Raw genomic sequence first — 23,431 nt, forward strand, 5'->3', positions numbered from 1 at the left:
TTCATGGAACACCTGAATAACAACCACAATAATATTAAGCTGGATTTTCACCATAGCCCGGATGAAATCAACTTCTTGGATGTCACCATTAAAAGAGAAGGTAACAGATTGACCACGAAAGTATTCTTTAAAGTGACAGACAGGAACAGTTATTTGGCGATCCAAAGCGGACACCACCCTAACTGGCTCAGGAATATTCCAAGAGGCCAGTTTATCCGTGTTAGGCGGAACTGCACTTCTGTAGATGATTACATGGAACAAGCAGCAGTTCTGAGGGATAGGTTTGTTGCCAAAGGGTATGATGAGACCGGCTTGAATAATGAAATTACTAAGATAATGAATGCCCCTAGACCATTAAGACCTGCAGTTAAACCTGCTAGGATGGATGATGACCCAAAACAATGGAGCTTCTTGTCAGATTTTTCCAACGACTACAAGAAGGTCGAGGAAATTTTCAGACAACATTGGTCTATATTACAAATGGATAGAACCCTGTGCTCGGCCTTACCAGCCAAGCCATCATTTATATATAGACGTGCTCCAAATTTTGGCGATCAAATTGTAAAGAAAGTGCTAGATCCCCCTAATGTCTCCTTCTTCCCGGACATGAAGGGGTCCTTCACCTGTGGAAGATGTAGAGCCTGTTCATTTACACCGACCAATTTCAGGAGAAGGGACTCCTTCACAGTTCGAGCTATCAACAAAACTTTTAAAATTAAAAGCTTAATTACTTGTGACACCACACATGTGGTCTAGGGACTGATGTGTCCATGTAATTTAGTTTACATCGGCCGCACCAAGCGGGCCTTAAAAGTAAGAGTAGGTGAGCACATCACCAACATTTTAAAAGGAAAGCGCGAACACAACGTGCCCGCACACTATCGCCAGTTCCACCAGAGGGACCCTAGAAGTCTCCACTTCTGGGGATTGAGCGCGTTACCCCGTCGTGGCGGGGGTCTAATTGGGTGAGGGAGTTGTCCAAATGTGAGACCAAATGGATTTTCCTCACCCAGGCCCTCGCACCGACGGGGTTAAATATTGAGTTAGACTTGAATTGCTATATTAGTGATTCTTGATCTTTCCTTTTTTGGTTATTCCTAAAACGGTTATTACAGTTTTATTAATTAGGCATAATCAACAATTCCTATGAGATTGTGAAAGCTGGTGCATTTTATATGATATGCTGTATTTGATATAATTTGTTGATTTTTATATAATATGGTTTTATCATGTTTTAGGTTAGTTCATTTTATTTTTAATATAGCATATATGTACCTCCTATATATTCTAAGGTATAGATTATTGTATTATATGTTATATTACACCTTATCCGATACCAGGATTGCCTATCTATGTGTAGAATGTCACTGGTAATGCTCTGCAGATCCATACTGGCACGGGGTAAAATCGCAAGGAGTGATGTTAGTACTCATTAGAGCTATTTTGCCTGTATAATAAAAGACCAAAGATCAGTATTTTTACTGCCAAATTGGATTTTGTTAATAATCCTCTATGGTAGGATTCTCCTATTGTTGATGTCGGAAGTTCCGCTGCTGAGCAGAGTGGGCGGCTTCCGGTTTGCTCATCTCGTTGCCGATTGGACGCAGAGCGTTCCAGCAGGGCTATTTAGATGCCGGATGTTGTCGTCTGAGTCACGCCTCCAGTTGAAGTCGGACATGACGAAACCGGTCGGGGCGTGACCAGACGACGCATCCGACATCACGTGACATGGCAGAGGACCTACCCGGAAGGTACTGGGCTGGCGTGGAGTTAGCCCGGAGGACTGGACGAGTTAGGTGCCTCTTTGACCGGCGATATGGGACGTATATGCCTACTTTATGCTTTTAACATGTGAGTGCAACATTTACATTTTTAATAAAGCTATTGTGTTGATGGTACTTCACTATTTGGAGCCATTCTTTCTCCCTATGATACCATTGATCTGAGGGAAGTGTGTGAAGGGGATCTTTATGCAGCAGTGGTGAATGGACCCTGGTTTTCCATACGTGTATTCCCTACATCTGTTTATGATTCCTGCTCAGTTCGCTCAAGTGTGAGAACACCTGAGCATTGATTTCTGGTGAGTTGCCATTTCTTCTATCTCTCGGTGTGACACCTGGTGGTGGATGGTGATCCAGTAACAACTTCACGCACCCCTGGATTTTATGGACTTGAAGGACATTATTGTTTTTCTTTTTACTTTTTTTTTGTTTATCAAGCAATATCTTTGACAGCATGCTTATAACACTTCGAGTCATCTAACAGTGATTTTGTGCGCTACTTCTTTTCCATTTAAATAATATATACAAAACTTGAAGAGTGAATGGGTAAAGGCCCATTGGGTGATGGTGATAGAGAGAGGTAAAGAGTGAGTTTACACGTGAAATATAGGTGACTTTCGGTTTATTTTGGACATTCCTGCTCTGCTGTTCCTTGTATCAGTGACAGGGATTGGTTCAGAGGAGGTGTCCGATCGGTAATCCGACGCGTTTCGGCCGACTGTGGCCTTTGTCAAGGATATATCACCGATTCTGTGAGTAATAGAGTATGGTATAATCAGTAACACGTTTATGTGCAAAAATTCATGGGGGAATTTATGCAATTTATGTCAATATGTTGTTCACATACATGTTAAGTATCCACTTCCTGTGGTTATGCCTTCCCAGTGTTTCTCCAGATGCTACAGGAACTATATGCTGTGTAGAGTAAGAGTAAATGAATTGATAGATATTCATGACAAAAGTGCCGAAATATAATTGAGTATAAGTGATTGGTATTTACTTTCTGGACTTGATGGTTTGGTCCAGGGGTCCGATGTGGTTCATACTGGTGTCAAAGTTTCCACAGAGGTTGGAACCATCTGTAAGGTAGTTTGTACATAGTATGGTATTCAGGGATGTCTCGGTCAGTGTCAAATTTTAATCGGCATTTAGTGAGTAAATCAAAAAAAGGTGACTTTCTGAAAACGGCTGAGTTAGCCGTTGTATTGTTTGGTAGGAGATTGTAAAAATCTCCTCCAAAACAACTTACAGTTTTTTTGGGTCTGTTTCCAGCAGTCCGGCAGCATAAGACTCCAGGCACGTCTCCTCCCTCGGTTGGAGAGAGACTGAATGCCTAGGAGTGTTCCCCGGCCTTAAATAGGCTGGCGCGCATGCGCAGGATGCGCTGCATGATGCCGTGTGACGTAGTCCGTGGTACGGTGCGTTGGTGCGCATGCGTGATGGGCAATGCGCATTCCTTGGGACCGTGCGGACGTGCCACATAGGCCGCCGACACAGAAGAAGAGACCGAGTAATCCCGATGGGATAAGGGGAGGTGCGAACACCAGCCTTCGGTTCTAAGTGCCCCGATCTTTGGCAGATTCGGGGCTTTCTGTGCCGGGAGCTTCTGAAGTCCTGGGGTAGAGCATCAGTGAAGTGGATTTACATAAGAATTACAGTCTTATTGGCAAAAAATAGTAAATTATAACAAAGAAAGATGGTGGCAGAAACCACTATAAGATTCCAATACAACAAGATCCACAACCCCACTTTTTTCAAGTAAGAACAGAGAAGCCCCTGTTAATGTACAATTTATATCCCCATTAAAAAAAAAGGGGGGGGAGGACCCCTTAGTGTGCTGCAGAGATTCTAAAGAGGAAAAACAGGCGCCACACTAAGTGCAGTATATCTGGATAAAAGTTTAATAGACCAAATAGAAAGGTACTCACAAACGATGATATAAAAACAGCATATCAGTAGTAAAGGAAATGGTAATCCCAGTGTCCAAATTCAGGATGGCACAAGCGGTCTCAAAGCATCGGGCTGTAACGAGTGGAGGATCGATACTTCCCGTCTACTGGGGACACAGCGCTGGCCGCTCTGACGTCACTTCCGGGATACGTACTGGCGCCGGCGACGCGTTGTCGGAGCATGCGCTCCTTCCTCAGGCCGATAATGCGCCATTTTGCTCAAGGGCTTAAGTAGACAAGGAGGCAGAGCCAGCTGGGTCCTAAAGAGTGCCAATAATCCTCACTCAAGAGGAACCCGCTGTGATACTGAACAGGGGCAGTGTACATTATGAAAAGAAACCAGAGCAGTAGTCAAATATATAGTAACAAGAAATCTGTTATAACTAGTTCTCAACAAAATAAGAAATTTCGGAATAAATTACTACTGATATGCTGTTTTTATATCATCGTTTGTGAGTACCTTTCTATTTGGTCTATTAAACGTTTATCCAGATATACTGCACTTAGTGTGGCGCCTGTTTTTCCTCTTACAGCTCGCCACAAGTCCCTTCTACTTGCTTACAGAGCAGCTTGCGGAGTGTAGCATATGGAGACGTATGTACATGGACTTTTTATGGACTCTTCTAATTCAATTCAATATCTTTAGGCTACTGTGCCATTTAAGTAGCATACTGTCTGTATTGGAGCTTGTGGAAGTTTTTGGACACTCATTTCCCTAGTTGTGCGCCAGGTTTACCCCCCCTTTCTTTTCGAGATTCTAAACCATGTTGATTAATTTTAAGAGTTCCAAGGGAGTACAACGGTCAAAGAAATTATGAAGGGTCTTCTCTTCCAGCCTCATGATGCACTCTGCATCTGTTGCCCCCAGGAGAGGGGGAGTTCCAAATGGAAACAGGGCGTGGTGTACCAGGGGTTCAGAGGATTGTTCCGGGGTCTAATAGACCTAGTTTAATTAGAATTTCTTGGCCCTCTAAATTAGATGTGGCAATGTATGTGGTGCCGTTGTGGGGGATAATCAGTTTAAACGGAAAGCCCCATCTATAACGAATTCTCGCCGCCGCCAAAAATGAGGTTATTTCCTTAATCTTTCTGCGCCTCTCCAAAGTGGCCTGTGAGATATCTGGATAGATCTGCAATGATATTCCTTCCAGCATTATATTCCTAGTGTTACGGGCAGCTCTCAGGATCTCTTCTTTAATCAAAAAGTCCTTCAAGCATAGGACAACGTCCCTTGGCGGTTTGTAAGGGGGGTTTAGCTCTCAGAGCACGATGGATCCTGTCGCATGTAAAGGCACTTGAATCCTGGTCAGGTAAAGTGATTGAAACAGCTTTATGGAATATGCAGATAAATCATTGACAGACTCTGGGGCACCTCTGATCCTTAAGTTGTTTCTCCTGTTCCTATTATCAAAATCCTCCACATGAGGCTGTACTGAGTAAATGCAGAAGAAAGTGCTTCATGTTCCCTAGAGAGGTCACTAAAGACTATTGCCAGCTTGTCATGTTTATTCTCCAGGAGGTCAGTGCGTCAACCCAAGGCTGAAATTTCCTGTAATAAGGTTGCAGTAGATTTATTAAGTTCAGATTGGAATCTGTCAAGCAATTTGGCACACAGGGAGTCAAGGCTACTGTCCTGGTCACTCAGCTTTTGTGAGGGGGATGTACTCACTGTTAAGTGTCAGGCTTGAATTCTCCAGAGGCTTGTCAGCGTGCTGAGTAGTGAGAGGAGATGCAGCTGGGAAGGGGTGCAGGGAGCCAACGCCATGATGACGTAACTGTATGTCGCTTCGTAGGACCGCTAGCAGGGGCGCGCGCCCATTCGCCACAGAGGAAGCCAATCAGCGGGTCGGTCCGGTGGCTGCGATTGCCGATCGTTACTCGTGGAGACAGAACGGCAATCTGCCATTGTAAACATGGCAAATCGCTGTTCTGTCAGTTATGAACACAGGGATCCTGTGTCTCTCTTATTTAGAAACACAGGTCTCTGTATTTATGCAGAAAGCCCACCCCACACAGTTAAAAAGCACTCCCTAGGAACACATTTAACCCTTTCAGTGCCCCTGGTGTTAACCCCTTTCCTCCCAGTGTCTTTAGTACAATAACAGCATATTTTTAGCACTGATTACTGTTACCCCTAAAAGTGTCAAATATGTCAGTTAGGGGTCCGATCTGTCCACCGCAAAGTCGCAGTCCTGCTAAAAATAGCTGATCGCCGACATTACTAGTAAAAAATAAATAAATAAAAATGACATAAATCCTTCCCCTAGTTTGTAGACAGGATAGCGTTTGCACAAACCAATCAATATACACTTCTTGGGATTTTTTTTTTTTACCAAAGATATGTAGCAGAACACGAATTGGCTTAAGTGCCGGTTCACACTTCTGCGGTTTGTGAGATCGCATGTAATTCGGAGCGCACTGCTCCTTCATTACATGCGATCTCATGTGCAGATGCGAGTTCAGCCATACACTTTGTATGTCTGAATTCGCAGCGCATCCGCAGCAAACTCGCACATGAGGCTTTTTTTGAGCCGCCTCAGAATCGGATCGCACAGTGGTTCACACTTGTGCGATCCGATTCTGTGCGAACTTGCAGATCGCACTGCGATATGCGATCGCAACTGGGAGGGGGTGTCAACTTTTAATTGACACCCCCTGCGTATCGCATATGGCAGTGTGAACTGTCAGATGTGCGGATGCGATGCGGGAACACGCTGCATATTCGCAGCGTTCCCCCATCGCACAAGTGTGAACCGGCACTAAAATGATGAAAACATTTGGTTTTTAATTTTTTTTATTCGGAATGTTATATAGCAGAAAAGTGAAAAATATTGTTGTTGTTTTTTTCAGAACTGTTGCAATTTTTTTAGGTATAGCGCAAAAAATAAAAATCGCACAGGTGATCAAATACCACCAAAAGAAAGCACTATTTGTGGGGAAAAAAAAGGACATCAATTTTATTTGGGTACAGCATGGCAAATTTGCGCAATTGTTAGGTAAAGTAACGCAGTGCGGTATTGTAAAAAATAGCCTGGTCATTAGGGGGTAAATCCTTCTGGTCCAGAAGTGGTTAATTATACACAAACTGAATGCTAAAGTGAATTTTCCTATTTTATTTCTGCTGTTTGTTTTACTTCATTTCTTATGCCCAAGAGATTCTCGTTCACGGTAATTTATGTGGATACTTACGCACATCATGTCAACTGTGCACCACTACAAGCGATGACACAATTATTTCTGTGTGCAAACATTTTAATGAAATATTATGGCAGAGGAAACAAGAGAACTGTACGAAAATTACACTTCTCTTGGAGGGAAATTGATTCCTTATAATACAAGCCTGTCATGTCTCATACTAAGATCTATAGATTCTAACAGGACACTGTATATTCAAATCTTTTTTCAGTTCTGAGCTTTTCGGTAAGATGGACGTGCAAATCATATATCAACAAGTTTATGTAAACCCAACAAGTGAAGGTACGTAAATAGCACCATTTTCCCTGCCACATATAGAACTGCAAACTTATTTTCAATGGCATTAGTAAACACACAGCAATCATTCAAGATTTTTCTGTCTCTGTGAGTTTTCTATGATTGAGTGATAACTTTACCCATAGGCTCCCAATGCAGCATATGAGTTGCCATCTTTGTGTGTGCCTATGCTGGAAAATTACAGATGGCACAGTGCACAGTTAGTTAACAGTGTGCCAATGTGCAGTGTGCCTAATAGTTTCCCATTGTCAGCCCAAGCCTATGCCCCTGGCAATGCCCTAGGTCGGCGATTCCTGTAAGGAGGCTGGTAATCAGAGTCAGGGTCGATGCTAGACTATTTTGTGCCCTAGGCAAGACCTCTTAGCCAATGTTATGTCAGTGTGGAGACTGACTGGGCAGCTGGGAGGAAGTGAAGTTGTGTGCAGCATGGCTTGCATGGCACCTCATTGGCTGGATACCTCTTCTGCACAGATTAGCTAAAGTTGGCAGGAGATGGCTTCCTCTCCAGTTGACATCATCCAATCCTGCAGTGGTATGTTGAACGTTGGGGCAGTGTGTGGGGAACATCGGTGGACTGTGTGGGGACGCCAGCGGAGTGTTAGGAAGCATGCAGAGAGTAGAGCAGTGTTTTTTTAACCTTTTTTCAGTCAAGGCACCCTTCAGAATCTCACACAATGGCGGTGTAACGTTAAAAAACCATACCCCGTGAAGAAACCATACCCTCGTCACTTCCTGTGTGAAACAGCTGAGCAGCGCAGCAGTGCGCATGCTCAGAGCCCCGGAGACGTAATTGAACATCAAAGAAGTTCACAAGTGCGCATGCTCAGAGGGTAGGAAATAATCACGGCACTGTGTGAAATGTTATACTTGCGGCGGTATCATTAAAACAGTTCGGCTGCAACATCAAACATCTCCTCTCCTATCGCTGTCACTTCCCTGATCTCCCCTAATAAATATAAAAGCGGTGGCGGGTGTATGAGATGTAAATGACGGCGATCTCGGCTCCGTGATCCGCTTTTATATTTATTAGGCGAGATGAGGGAAGTGAGAGGGAAAGGAGCGGAGATGACTGATGTTGCAGAGGAACTGTTTTAATGTAACGGCGGCAAGTGTAAGTACCGTGAGAAATCCATACCCTCCGTAGCTGCACCGGAAGTGACGAGGGTATGGTTTTCTCACGGGTATGGTTTTTTCACGGAACACCGGCACACACCAGTCTGAGGGCTTGTTCACACCAGGAGGTCTAAAATCTGTCCCTACAGTAGTGACAGCAGAAGGCAGGAGTTGGTGTAGGTTTGGTGTTGAAGAGAGCCAAGAGGAGGTGTTGGTTTGTGCCCCCACCCCCCCCCCCACCCCCTGCACTGCTTCCTCTATATTCAGATCTGTTAGCCCCTGTGCTGCATGTGGTAGAGAGCACTGTAAAGTCCTGTGTACAGAGGAGGCAGAGAGGTCAGTCCACACCTCCCACACTCTCTGCTCCTCTCTGTACTCTTGCCAGCGAGTTCTTAGCAACCTGATGACATCATCGGTTGGTAGGACAGTTAGGTGGCCAGCTCAGCTTTCTGTTTTGCCAGTAAGAGTAAAGAGAGGAACAGAAAGAGGGGGAGGTGTGGGCTGAGTTCTCTGCCTCTTTTGTACACAGGACTTTAGGGTGCTCTCTGCCTCATGTACCAGTAGCTGTGGCTGCACCCTGGACAGCAATGCACCCCAGGCAGCTGGCGGTAGCACCGGCACTGATCAGAGGACACCTGGTAAGCTGAGATGTGAGATCTGTAAAGGCACCCAAGACTTCCTAAGCTTGCAGCGACATCACAGAAAGTGGTCATAAACTGTTGCTTCTCTATGCCCAAAGCCCTGAACCGACAGACAGTGAGAAAAAGAAACCTCGGTCACACCTCCACTGAAAAAAAGATTTAAAAAAACATAATGAAGTTGATTTTTCATTGTAATACTTACAGTACATTATGATAACAGTAAATGTTGGCACAGCATATCTGTAAATAGCAGGTTTTAATAAACAGTGGGGAAAACAGTTTTTTGATCCCCTGCAGATTTTGTAAGTTTGCCCATTTACAAAGAAATGAAGGGTAAATTAAGGTCATGGAGTGGTCTAGCCAGTCTCCAGACTCTGATACTGTAGAAAATTTATGGAGGGAGCTGAAACTTCGAATTTCCAAGTGACAGCCAAGAAACCTTATGAATTTAGGGAAGATCTGTAAAGAAGAGTGGACTAAAATCCCTCCTGGGCAAGGGCTGACTGGCAACTTTCAGCCAAGGGGGCAAGTACAAACCAGAGGCCCATGGTGCAGCGACTTGGCCCCCCTCCCACTCTCCCTCTTCCCGGCCTCCTTCTGATCCCCATTCCAGGCTGAAACTCCGCTCCAGGTACTCCATCCATGCTGGGGGAAGAGGCCTGTGCACTGTCCTTGTCTTCAACCCACACTCATTAGGTCTGTGGCAGGGACTTTTACTTTTCTTCACCAGGAATTCTTTAGGCATGTCTTTGGCAGAAGCAGTGCAGCCTTTTTATGGAGCATCAGAGTGGCCAAGGGGGCAATTGGGGCAATTTCCCCCCTGCCCCTTAGCCCAGTCCTCCCCTGCTTCTGGGATGTGTGAAAACCAGGTAACCAACTACAAGAAATGTCTTACCTCTGTGCTTGCCAAAAAGGGTTTCTCCACCAAGTACTAAGTCATAGTTTGCCTGGGGATCAAATACTTATTTTACTTACTGAACTGCAACTCAATTTATAACATTTGTATCATGTGTTTTCTTCTGCATTTTTGGTTGATATTCTGTCTCTATCATTTAAAATACACCTATGATAAAAATTATAGAACCGAGAGCGCATGCGCAGCAGCTCCAAGATGGCCGCTTGAAGCCGGAGCTCCGTCCCGCCCCAGACAAGTCTGGATCCCGCGCCGCTTCACGGACCCACAGCCTGTAACCACCGGCACCGGAAGGTGGGGGAAAGCCCGCTGATCAACCCTATGTCCTCGGGCTCGGTCCGCAGGGACCTTTCGGCACTCTTTTCGGCCCCAGAAACCCTGACAGGAATAGCCAAGATGGCGGATGCCGCACCGATCAGCCCCAGCACTCCGCTGCATTCCTCCTCATCACTGGGACAAGGTATGTCTGCAAGTCCTGCGGGGGCTCCCCTGTGAGTGTGCCACAAGGGGGGTCAGTCTCTCCAGCCTCCAAAGAATCGCTGATCGGCTTGATGTTATCCACCATGCCAGGGTCTCCCATGGATGCAGGGGCAGCCCATCCACAGTCTCTTACTCTGGAGCTGCATTCTCCCCCTGCCCACAAGCCCAAATGGAAGTTATGTTTAATAAATTTGCTGAACTGCTGGACAGAGGCCTGACTGCCACAGCTTCTAAAATTACAGGGGAAATTAAGGCTGATCTTGTTAACCTTGGTTCCCGCATTGAATTAGTAGAAACCAAGCTTGAACACACAGTACTCCAATCTAACCAGAACTCTGATCGCCTTCAGGAGTTACATGACCAGTTGGAAACGGCTATGTTAAAAAAAGATGATTTGGAAAACCGCAGCAGGCGTTATAACTTCAAGATCAGGGGGATCCCTGAATCCGTACAGGATGTATCAGCTGCAGTGCAGTCCCTCATTAGGGGCCTTTTGCCTGACATAGCCCCACATAAGCTGGAACTGGACAGGGCTCATAGGGCTTTACAATCTCCCCGTCAGGATGGCCTACCCAGAGACATCATAGTGAAACCTCAATATTATGGCGTTAAAGAGGACATTATGCGGAAATCTCGCTCCACCAAAAATCTCTCATTCCAAGGCATGCCTATACAAATCTTCACTGATTTATCCCCGATCACTATTCAGCGTTGCCGATCATTTAAGCCTCTGCTGTCTGCTTTGATCCAACATAACATCAAATATCGCTGGCTGTTTCCCTTCAGTCTCAAATTTGAATACAAGCAAAGATCCTATACGTTTTCTCCCTTTCATGAAGGTGAAAAACTTCTTCTCAAACTACATCTCATCTCTCAAGAAACTGGTCCCCCCCCCTACTTCTACGGCTTCCAGTTCCACCAAGCGACAACTTCCTTCCAGCCCGCTTTCACCTTTATGGCATACAACCAAGTCCAAGAAATCTAAAGATGGCCGCCCGCCCTGAAACTCTTCTTCTCAACTCCTGGCTTCACTACACCTGTGGACGTCTTCTGGAACTTTCCTGAACAACAGCTTGCTTTTTATTTCTATTTGTTCTCTATATTGCTTCTCAATTTTACCTATTGCATTACAAGGACTGGGTCGTTTACGATTCTGTTTTTTTTTTTAATATTATTGGGATATTTAAGACTTAAAAGGAGCTCCTTGTATACGTGCTTTGAGTCACTGGGATGCTAGACACTGCTACGCGCTCTAGGTTTGCATGGCTACTGGTAGCCCTGTACACCAGGATTATTTCTGTTGGCTTCCCAATGTACTCAATTTTTGGTTTTCTACATGCATTGTTATTGGGTTCTTAATAAGCTTAGCTGATGTTTGGGGATCCGGATCACTGGGGCGGTGATCATGCCCCTCTCCCCATTTTGGTAGCTGGTTTTTCAGTTCTACCAACATGGGGCTTTCCCTCTCCTCAGGGGAAAGCACATTTTCTTTACTTTGGGTCTTTTGGGACCTTCTATGTTGTATGTCTTTGTTTGTTAGTCTTGTCTTCATGTTGACATGTGTTTTCAGTCGGTTTTGTATTTACTGGTCCCTTGTACGGGTATCCTTATTCCCGCCTGCGGCCCCTTCATGCTGGGGCAGTGGCATATTGGTCCCTTATTTTTGCTTCTTTCTTCTGTCTCACCCTTTCTTTTCATCTCCATTGTCCAGGGAGACCTCTCCATGGGAACTCAGACCAGCCTTGAACCGCCTTCATCTTGGTACCGGACCTTCCTCCTTGTCAGGTAAGACCACTTCATTTATGCTAGAGAATTCTCCCATCTTCCATGGCTACTCGTGACACACGTTCCCCCCAGCTTAAAATAGCCTCGCAAAACGCTCAGGGCCTTAACTCACCCACCAAATGCAGGAAGATACTACAGAACTTTCATACCCAAAGGGTAGATGTATTGTTGCTGCAGGAGACTCACTTTGCACAACACTATAACCCTACCTTTTTACATGCTAAATATCCCTCCTTCTATCTGGCTAATGCGCACAAAAAAACGAAGGGGGTTGCGGTTCTTTTTTCTCGCAACTGTCCCTTCACTATGGTGTCCACGCACTCAGATCCTGAAGGACGGTTTATACTGGTCAAAGGTCACATAGCAGGTACCCTGTACTCCTTTGTTTCATATTACGCTCCTAATCTAAACCAATACCAGTTTTTCCTCTCAATGTTTAATGTCTTGTCCTCTTTATTGGAGGGGGTGTTGATTTTTGGGGGAGATTCTAATATAGCGTTTGACCAGAGCCTTGACAAAAAGAGACCTCTGTCACACCAGCGACTGTCTCCGACTAAACAAAGTCTGCGGATCTGCCAGCTCTTGCCTAGGCAGGGTCTGGTGGACATTTGGAGGGAGACCAACCCGAATGGGAGAGATTACACTCATTTTTCTCATCCACATCTTTCTTTTGCTAGGATAGACCACATCCTCATATCTTCGCCTCATGTACCTCAGGCTTCTAAATCTTATATCAGGGATGTTTCCTGGTCTGATCACTCGGGAGTATATCTGCACCTGCTGGGCGGTGGACATCGATCCCATGAATACACATGGAAACTCAATGAATCTCTCCTGAGTAATCCTAGCATTGTTAACGAGATTGATGGGGCTATTCGGGAATATTTTCAATTAAATGAAACTAAGGACTTTTCCCAGGAGACATTATGGGCGGCACACAAGGCCACGATTAGAGGGGTGCTCATCCAAATTTCCTTGCGCACCCTTAAAGCACATAAATCTGACGTTGAACAACTTGATAAGGAATTCAGGGAACTCAGCGATAAACATAAACAGAACCCTTCTATACAATCGGCGGAAGCTCTGGGTGCTGCCAGGCTCTCTCTTAACCTGGCTTTAACTACTAAAGCCGAAAAACATTTAAGGTGGACCTCGGCTAAATTTTACCAACAAACGGATAGAATGGGCTCATTTCTGGCTCACAGACTACATCCCAAACATCATATGCAGGCGCTTCCGAAACTCAAAGTAGCGGGGGAGACTTTAACTCAGAACCCACAGCGTATTTTACAGGCTTTTCGAGAATTTTTTCACGACATTTACAATCCTGCCTCGCCCCCAGCACTGACAGATGTGCAATCCTACCTTTCCTCTCTCTCCCTTCCTCAACTAAGCGAACAACATAGCGCAGATCTTGACCTACCCTTTTTTGGAGGATGAGATTTTGAGGGCTATTAAACGGACTAAAACGAGCTCTGCGCCAGGGTCGGGCGGCTTCTCCAACATTTATTATAAAACCTTTGCACCTACATTGGCCCCTCCCTTAGCGGCTTTCTTCAACGCTCTTCGCACTGGCTCTACACTAGATAGGTCACTCAACTCAGCTTTCATTTCAGTCATACCCAAACCGAACAAAGATCCTAGTCTCGTTAATAATTATAGACCTATTTCGTTGATAAATAATGATCTTAAACTTATGACTAAAATATTAGCTGACCGTCTGGCCACCTTTATTACATCCTACATACACAAAGACTAAGTGGGTTTCATGCCGGGGAGACAGGGACCGGATCAGGTTCGGAGAGCTATTGATATTGTGTCCCTCCTCCAGGCCAATTGGGACGGGGGGAGCCACAGAGGGGATTTTTGTTATCTTTAGACCTACATAAGGCCTTCGATTCCATATCGTGGACTTATTTGTTTGCACTACTTAAGCAATGGGGGTTTGCTCCTTCCTTCATGAATATCATTGGAGCGATATATTCCACTCCTGAGGCACGGATTAAATTTCAGGGCCACTACTCGACCCTGCTTTCGATCTCTAGTGGCACTAGGCAGGGGTGCCCTCTGTCACCCCTGCTCTTTGCCATAGCAATAGAATCTCTGGCTATCTCTATTAGGGATGACCCGGATATCAACGGGGTTCGTTGCGGCCCGTCTACCCACAAATGCGCTCTATTTGCGGATGACTTACTTTTATTTTTAACGACTCCCTTGGTCTCGTTACCGAATGTCTGCCGGACCCTGGAGGCCTTCTCGGGCTTAAGAGTGAACTTCTCGAAATCTCTGGCTCTGAAAGTTAATCTCCCTCAGATGGAGGTATCTAATCTCCAGTCCAGTTTTAACTTCTCTTGGGCAGATTCCTCCATCCCCTACTTAGGCATCAAGTTAACTCCCAAGGTAGAACAATTGTTTGCAGCTAACTACCCGGGGTTGTTTAAACAGGTCATTTCTGACCTTAACAGCTGGAAAAACCTGTGCCTCTCTTGGTTAGGAAGAATACACTCCATAAAGATGACTATTCTACCCCAAATATTATATTACTTCAGATCACTCCCTCTCCCGATTCCTAAACGGTTTATACAGAACTAACAAACTAGGATCACCAAATTTATATGGGGCTCTAAGGGTTATAGACTATCGCGGACAGTTTTGTTTCGCTCTAGAAGGCAGGGTGGTCTGGGAGTGCCTAATCTATGGTGGTATTTCCAGGCTGCCCGATTGGCCCAAATTTCAGAGATCTACAAGCGCTCTGATATCCCTGACTGGGTACTTATTGAACGACAGGCGGTCCCACAGAACACCCTTGATTTTCTTCTTTGGTGCCCACCCAGCAGTAGACCTCCCATTCTCTCCCGACTCTTTCACATTCGTTTAGATTGTGGGACTCTCTCAGAACTCACCTGGCACTAGTCTCTCCCATCAAACCCTTAGCTCATATCTTTTGGAACCCACTGTTTCCCCCGGGTGAGGATATTCAGGCGTTTCAATGGTGGTTGGATAAGGGTCTCTACAGGATAGGACACTTTTTTACACGTTCGGGTCCCATCACGGATTCCTACTGTAAAATTAAACTGAGGATGCCGATTTCCGAAAATTACAGGTTTCTCCAACTAAAACATTTTTTACACTCTGGATAACTAAGCCGGTCCCCCCCACTATTTCCTCTTATGAAGCCTGGTGTGGTGAATTATCAGATAGGAAGGGCGGAATCTCGATCATATATAACTCCTTGGCCTCGAAATCCACAAAAACAGCCTATATGGAAGCATGGGAGACTGATCTGGCAAGTGAGTGGTCTATGGAGGAATGGTTTCGTGCCTCTACTAGAGCCTCCCGGGGAGTGTTAAATGTGGCCCTGATCGAAGCCAATCTTAAGGTTCAAATGCGGTGGTATTTGGTCCCGTCCAGACTTTCACGGATGTTCTCCTCCGCCTCTCCATTATGTTTTAGGGGCTGTGATATGGTGGGTGATATGTTACATACATGGTGGTCTTGCCCCAAGATTAGGGGTTTTGGAATAAAGTCTTTAATGTTATCCGCAAACTCACTGGTGTGGCTCTGCCACAAACCCCACAAGTTGCCTTGTTAAATGTACAGAATTTTCCAGCAAGTAAACCTAACCATCGTCTCATTCACTTTATCCTAACGGGAGCCAAATTAACCATAGCGGGAGCTTGGAAATGCCCCTCGGTATCCTTCTATAGGGCTAAAAGGAAAATGTCATGGATTATGACACAAGAGAGGCTGGTTAGTATACTGGAAAATTCTTCAGCTAAGTTTGAATCTACATGGGAACCATGGGCAATTTATGTGAAAGTCCCCCTATAGAGACCAGAACCCCTGCCTCCCTCATTGGACGGATCTCGTGGCGGTGAGATCTCCCTGGACATAATTCTATTCTCTTGTTCCCCTTTCCTCTTTCTTTTTCTGCTCTATCCCTCCCTTCCCTCCCTCCTCTTCTCGGTAACTTTATGGTTGGACCCTAATAGGTCTTAGTTGGCATTCTCTTCTCACGCCCCATCCTATAGCTGCCTGATACTGATTGGTGTTTCTGGACCGTGGGGTGGTTATAGATATGTTCTTCACCTTCAACGGGTAGTGGGAAGCCATGTGGGCCCTGCCTGACCTCATCCTCGCTCCGGCCTGGGGGTTCCCCTCCCTGCGCACAGCTGGTTCCCGATAGGGGTGCGCGGGAGGGCCTCACCTTGGTCCAGGTTGAATATCTGCTTCCACATTGGTTATGGTTGGGTATACTAAGCTATGTTCTGACATGGTATCCCACTCAGTTCTTGTACTAGGGGACAAATGCCTTATGAATGTTACCGATTGTTCTGATTTATTGTTTGTTATTACACTGTTGATTCCAAATGCATTACTCTGTTTTGTAATCTCGTTTTCTCAATAAAAATTTATTGAAATTAAAAATAATAGAACCTTAATTTCTTTGTAAGTGGGCAAATTTACAAAATCTGCAGGTGATCAAGCCTTTTCACACAATGCGGAGAATTAACCCCTTAGGTTCCACCGTGAGTATAACAAGCATGCTTTACTGCATATGAAGACTGGTTTTACTGTTACTTTAGTAACACTTTAAAGGTATTATCATTTCTGTATGGTTTTTGGCAGACTTGATTCTGGTAAAGAAAACACATTTGTTGGCTGGTTCACTTCCTGAACCCACATCAGCTTTGCTTACAGATATTGGTGCAAGAGAGGGAGGTTGTAAAGCACAGAAATTTGTATGTCGAGAGACCTACGTAGAAGTAATAATAGATAGCATGCCTAATGAGGCTGCACTAAAAGTGGATGCTCTCTAATTTAGGCACTTATGCAACATTTCCTAAATAATACTAGACATTTCCACTGCTTTTTTCCAGAGCATAATATCCTGTGACTATCACATGGGATGTTTTGCTGTAGGCAATTTGAATAAAACAATGGCGCTCTCACATGCAGAATGTAATATTTGAAAATTTGGTATGCTCTGGCAAGTTTGGGGCCCAGAAAATATAGCACTAATCAGCACACACAGCGTTGTACAAGTGATATACAGTATGCATACTTTTACCATACAAAAAATGGTCAGATTTGAAAAATATTCCTAAAGAGTTAGGGCTATCTACAGCGCTTGCTAACAATCCAAAAGTATAAAATAAATAGTGGGTGTTAAGAATAAATAATTAATTAAATGGATAAGTAATAAACTATCATGAGTAAATAATTAAATATCAAATCAATTAATATAACATAGTGCAGTATTTTGTGCAAGTGATATAAATTAATAAAAGTGATCCAAATAAATTAAAATTAATATTAATATGCGAATCAATCAAAATTGTGGCATGAAAAATAATAAATACATCAACTGGCAATAGAATCAAAAATTGCAATAAATCAAATAAATAACACAAAAGTCCCAATTGACTATTCTTCAGTGCAAAAAAAGTTCTTCCAGATGGGTTTAAAAGTGAAGGTGCTCGGTGATAGGTTTTTTCTCCAATTTTTGTGACTTTTTTAAAAGTGCAGGTGCAGGTTCCTCCTTTCAGTGGTATGTTAAAAGATGGGTGACTTACCAGATGTAATGGGTCTCGTATATCATATGATATTGAGACCAATCACGCTTGTGGGCCCTCAGGGCCACGGTAGGTCCCCTTGTGATGCCTCCTGGATATGTAGATTAGGGTTTCCTCCTCACCATTCCTCGTATCAGCATACGGTGGATGTATATATAGAAAATATAAATGCTTCAAATAGTGTGATAAAGTTTTTAAGAGCTTTTATTCCCCATATAGTGGGTATTCCAATAAAAACCACAAAGTATAGCAGGGTAAAAGGGTTAAAAAGCCCCGTGACAGCAGTGTACAGCAATGCAGAGTGGCGAGCGGAGGTTATTCCGGCTTGCGCTCCAGTACTCTGTGTGTACGTCACGTCGTGCGTTCCATGTGCTGGCGCATTTCGTCACTTCCTGTGACGTTTTCAAAGGTGTGGACGCACATCCGTACGATGTTATTTATAAAGCAAGCGCCGCCCCAACTCCGCCTACTGATTAGCGAAGCCGGAAGGAGTCGGAGGTGTCCCCACACCATACTTTGATGCGAGGCACACATACTGATGCCGTTTAATTGAAAAATTTGGTATATTAAACCTCCGCACTCCAGTACAATATTATTGCAGTTACATATATGGCAAATCTATAGCTAAAAAACGATCTTTGATATTTAAAATCCTAAATTAATTCATATTCATATTTGTACAATTGAACCACAATAATATATATGTAGATAAATTAGACTATAAAATGTCCAAATATTTATTTAGAAAAACTACATTTTTTTTTTTTGTAAGAACTGGTAAAACTATTCTGTTTTACTAGCAAAATTATTACTTATATATATAAGAACCATATGTAAAAGATTATTAATTATTTTAGAATGTATGGAGAAACATTGTAGATAATTAATATACATAAACTTTAAAATTATAATAAAAATTATATTAGTATGGGTAGAAGTGGCTAGAATATATTTTAATATTATTTTAAAATTAATTTGTTAACCTCCCTGGTGGTATGATTATGTCAGGAATTATATACCAAAAGCGGTACAATTTTTTTCATGGAAATTTGGCGTTATGTATTATAGGCCTACAATTCTTAGTAATTACTGACTTAAACCTGACCAAAACAAGAGTCTAGTAGACATCCCAAATGTGATAAATTTGAAACACAAACGCATGAATTATAATCGAATCAATAATATAATTTTATTATATAATATATATAATAACATTATATTATTGACTAGATTATAATTCATGCGTTATATATTATATATATATATATATATATATATATATATGTGTGTGTGTGTGTATATATATATATATATATATATATACACACACATATATATATAATATATAACGCATGAATTATAATCGAATCAATAATATAATTTTATATATATATATATATATACATATACATACATATATATATATATATATATATATATATATATATATATATATATATATATATATATATATATATAAAATGTGTTATGTGTTTGTGTTTTGTGCAACGTTTTGAATTTCCCTCCCTAGTTCCGCTCCCATGCAGCATTGCTGCTGCAGGGAACGGAACTAGGAAGTCATCACACCGACGGACTCTCGGCGGGACTCTCGGCTGGCGGTCACAGCAATGAGAGATCATCGCTGGATCGCCAGGAGAAGGTAAGAGACACCACTGCGCTCTCTGCACATCTACCCCGAGCGTGACTCGGGGATACCGATCCTGGACTAAAAAATCCACCCCAAATCACGCTCGGGATTACCGCCAGGGAGGTTAAAAAAATTATTTAATAAAAAAGTACAATATGTAGGACGCAATACAAGACAACTAAAAACCAGGCTGGGGGAGCACATAGAGAATATAAGAAAAGGATTTAAACACCACAGTGTATCCAACCATTTTTGCCTGAAACACAACAAAAACCCCAACCTTTTATCCTTTTGCGGAATTGATAGGATTGAATCAAACTGGAGAGGAAAGAACTTGCGAATTGCAGTTTCACAAAATGAGTCTAGGTGGATCTATGAATTATGTACTTTACAACCAAGGGGGATGAACATTGATATGGACATCAATTGTTTCATATCCAACCCTTGAAAACCCATATAACTATAGAATCAGAACATACACAAAATAAATAATGAGGAATTATAGTACAATAAGGATTCCACTAATTATCCCATAGTCCACAAAATATGTTTTACCCATTTTTAATAAATAATTTTTTTAACAATTTAATTTTAAAATAATATTAAAATATATTCTAACCACCTCTACCCATACTAATATAATTGTTATTATAATTTTAAAGTTTATGTATATGAATTATCTACAATGTTTCTCCATACATTCTAAAATAATTAATAATCTTTTACATATGGTTCTTATATATATAAGTAATAATTTTGCTAGTAAAACAGAATAGTTTTACCAGTTCTTACAAAAAAAAAAATTTAGTTTTTCTAAATAAATATTTGGACATTTTATAGTCTCATTTATCTACATATATATTTATGTGGTTCAATTGTACAAATATGAATATGAATTAATTTAGGATTTTAACTATCAAAGATCGTTTGTTAGCTATAGATTTGCCATATATGTAACTGCAATAATATTGTACTGGAGTGCGGAGGTTTAATATGCCAAATTTTTCAATTAAACGGCATCAGTATGTGTGCCTCGCATTAAAGTATGGTGTGGGGACACTTGCGGCTCCTTCCGGCTTCACTAATCAGTAGGCGGAGTTGGGGCGGCGCTTGCTGTATCGTACGGATGTGCGTCCACACCTTTGAAAACGTCACAGGAAGTGACGAAACGCGTCAACACGTGGAACGCACGACGTGACGTACACACAGAGTACTGGAGCGCAAGCCAGAATAACCTCCGCTCGCCACTCTGCATTGCTGTACACTGCTGTCACGGGGATTTTTAACCCTTTTACCCTGCTATACTTTGTGATTTTTATTGGAATACCCACTATATGGGGAATAAACGCTCTTAAAAACTTTATCACACTATTTGAAGCATTTATATTTTCTATATACATCCACCGTATGCTGATACGAGGAATGGTGAGGAGGAAACCCTAATCTACATATCCAGGAGGCATCACAAGGGGACCTACCATGGCCCTGAGGGCCCACAAGTGTGATTGGTCTCAATATCATACGATATATGAGACCCATTACATTTGGTAAGTCACCCATCTTTTAACATACCACTGAAAGGAGGAACCTTCACCTGCACTTTTAAAAAAGTCACAAAAATTGGAGAAAAAAAACTATCACTGAGCACCTTCACTTTTAAACCCATCTGGAATAACTTTGTTGCACTGAAGAATAGCCAATCGGGACTTTTGTGTTATTTATTTGATTTATTGCAATTTTTGATTCTATTGCCAGTTGATGTATTTATTATTTTTCATGCCACAATATTGATTGATTCGCATATTAATATTAATTTTCAATTTATTTGGATCACTTTTATTAATTTATTTCACTTGCACAAAATACCGCACTATGTTATAATAATTGATTTGATATTTAATTATTTACTCATGATATTTTATTACTTATCCATTTAAATAATTATTTATTCTGAACACCCACTATTTATTCTATACTTTTCGATTGTTAGCAAGCGCTGTAGATAGCCCTAATTCTTTAGGACTATTTTTTTACACAAATTCCTTTTTTACTACTGCCGCTGCTCCCCTTTACCAATCCTATCCATTTTTATTATCATATATTTTATCACCATATATTATATTAATTTTTATACACTTGGCACCTGGAGTACACTTTTCCTGAAGTGTTACTTCCCAGATTTGAAAAATAACTACTTACTGACTGTTGCTCAATGCAACTCCTACACCAATACTTCAAGCGGTATTAACCCCAAAACCAAAAACGTAATATATTTCCGAGTTTACCAAAAATTAGATGTGGTGGCTGCACTATTTTTTTTTGGGCTTTATTCCCTCTGTTTTCACCTGTTGATCTGACCAGCAGTAACATACCACCTGTAATGGAGTGTCCCTGTTCTGGATGAAGGAGCATAGGGGACATAGCAGACAGCAGAATTGTCAGTCTAGGGGAGGTAGTGTAAGATGCACTAGCAGATTAAGATATAGTATTAAATGGAAGCCAAACTCCAGCTCACACTTATAAGCTGTTACAGCAAACAGCTTTTTTCTTTTGTGATAAAGATTTTACATAAATAAATAAAAGCTGATCATTGTAGGCACCGCTGTCAGTGGTTTGTCTCGTCCCTGTAAACGGATACATCTGGAAGACGGGTTCACACTGATGCAGTGTGGGACACTGAATGTAATTGCCGCACACTCCTGTGCGAATTACATGAGGTTTCTCTGGGGTGTGCTTTGAACCATTGATTTGTATGGCTCAATGGACCAAACTCGTGCGGGACACTTTTTTTTCACAGAAGAATCGAATCGCATGAGTGTTCACACCCATGCGATCTGATTTTGCAAATCGCACTGCGCTTCGCAAACCGATTGTGGGGTGTCGGCAACTTAACATATACACGGTGATCAGTTCGCATGAACAGGTTGCGATTTTGGTGCGGTGCGGAATCAGCAGCTAATTCACTGTAAATTCGCACCACAACTAGTGTGAAATGAGCCTTATTCATTTGAAAAACAACAGACTTACTGACCAGATCACCAGATGAAAATAGAGGGAAAAAAGGCTAAAAGAAAAACGAAAGCAGCCATCACATCTAAGAATCGGAAAGCTGCAATATATTAAATGCTTGCTTTTGGATTTAATAATACTTTAACTATAGATGTAACCAATACATTTAAAGTATATCCAATCCCAGCTTTATCATGTGCATGTAATTTCTTTTTAAAAAATATTTCTAAGTTTCATATCAGAATTGATTTTTAAGATACCCCTTCCATTCCTATGCAGTTGCCCAATGCTAGGGACTACGTCTTCTACTAGGGACTAAGACACAAAGTAGACTCTGACTCTGAGTTCCAGTTCCACACCACAGTTTCTGCTGGTGAGAATCTGTTCCAGGCTGGTTGGACAATGGTTGGAGGCTCTTCTCATCACCTCTGATCTTGTCATCATGTCCCCAACATAACGATGGATCACGATCATCCCTAGGAGCTCCTACAACTGAACTTTCAACTTGAGGTATCCTAATAATATCTATATACACGAGTATATGTGCACAATTCCACCAGGACTCTTGATGGGCTCTTTGCTGATATTACCTGTTTGTATATTGGATGTATGTACTATCATTAATATTTTCTCATATAAAGCCTGTATTATTTCCATACTGGTGTGCATCTATATACCAGTGTTAATTTCGTCAGCGAAAACGTTTTAGTCACCGATTTCATCAACGGCATTTTTCAAGTGACAAAAACGAAACACAAAGTAGAGCACAAGGAGACAACTATGAAGAAAATAAAATCCGTTTATGTTAACGAACGAAAACTAAACGAGAATGTGAGGCAGGGACGTTTACCCAACTTCCGGTTTTCACGGAGCTCCTCCTGCTTCCGCTCCCAGTAAGCGACTGTGCGGCGTCTGGCATGGCGTGCTCCGTGAAGTCCGACGTGATGACTACAAACCTCACCAGAGCACTGCAGCACGACAGCCAGAGCCAGGCCTCCGGACTCCAGACCCAACTCCGTCACATCATCACATGGCAGACGACCA

The sequence above is a fragment of the Pelophylax lessonae genome (genome assembly GCF_965119305.1).
Source record: "Pelophylax lessonae genome assembly, chromosome: 2".
In the NCBI taxonomy this organism is placed as follows: Eukaryota; Metazoa; Chordata; class Amphibia; order Anura; family Ranidae; genus Pelophylax; species Pelophylax lessonae.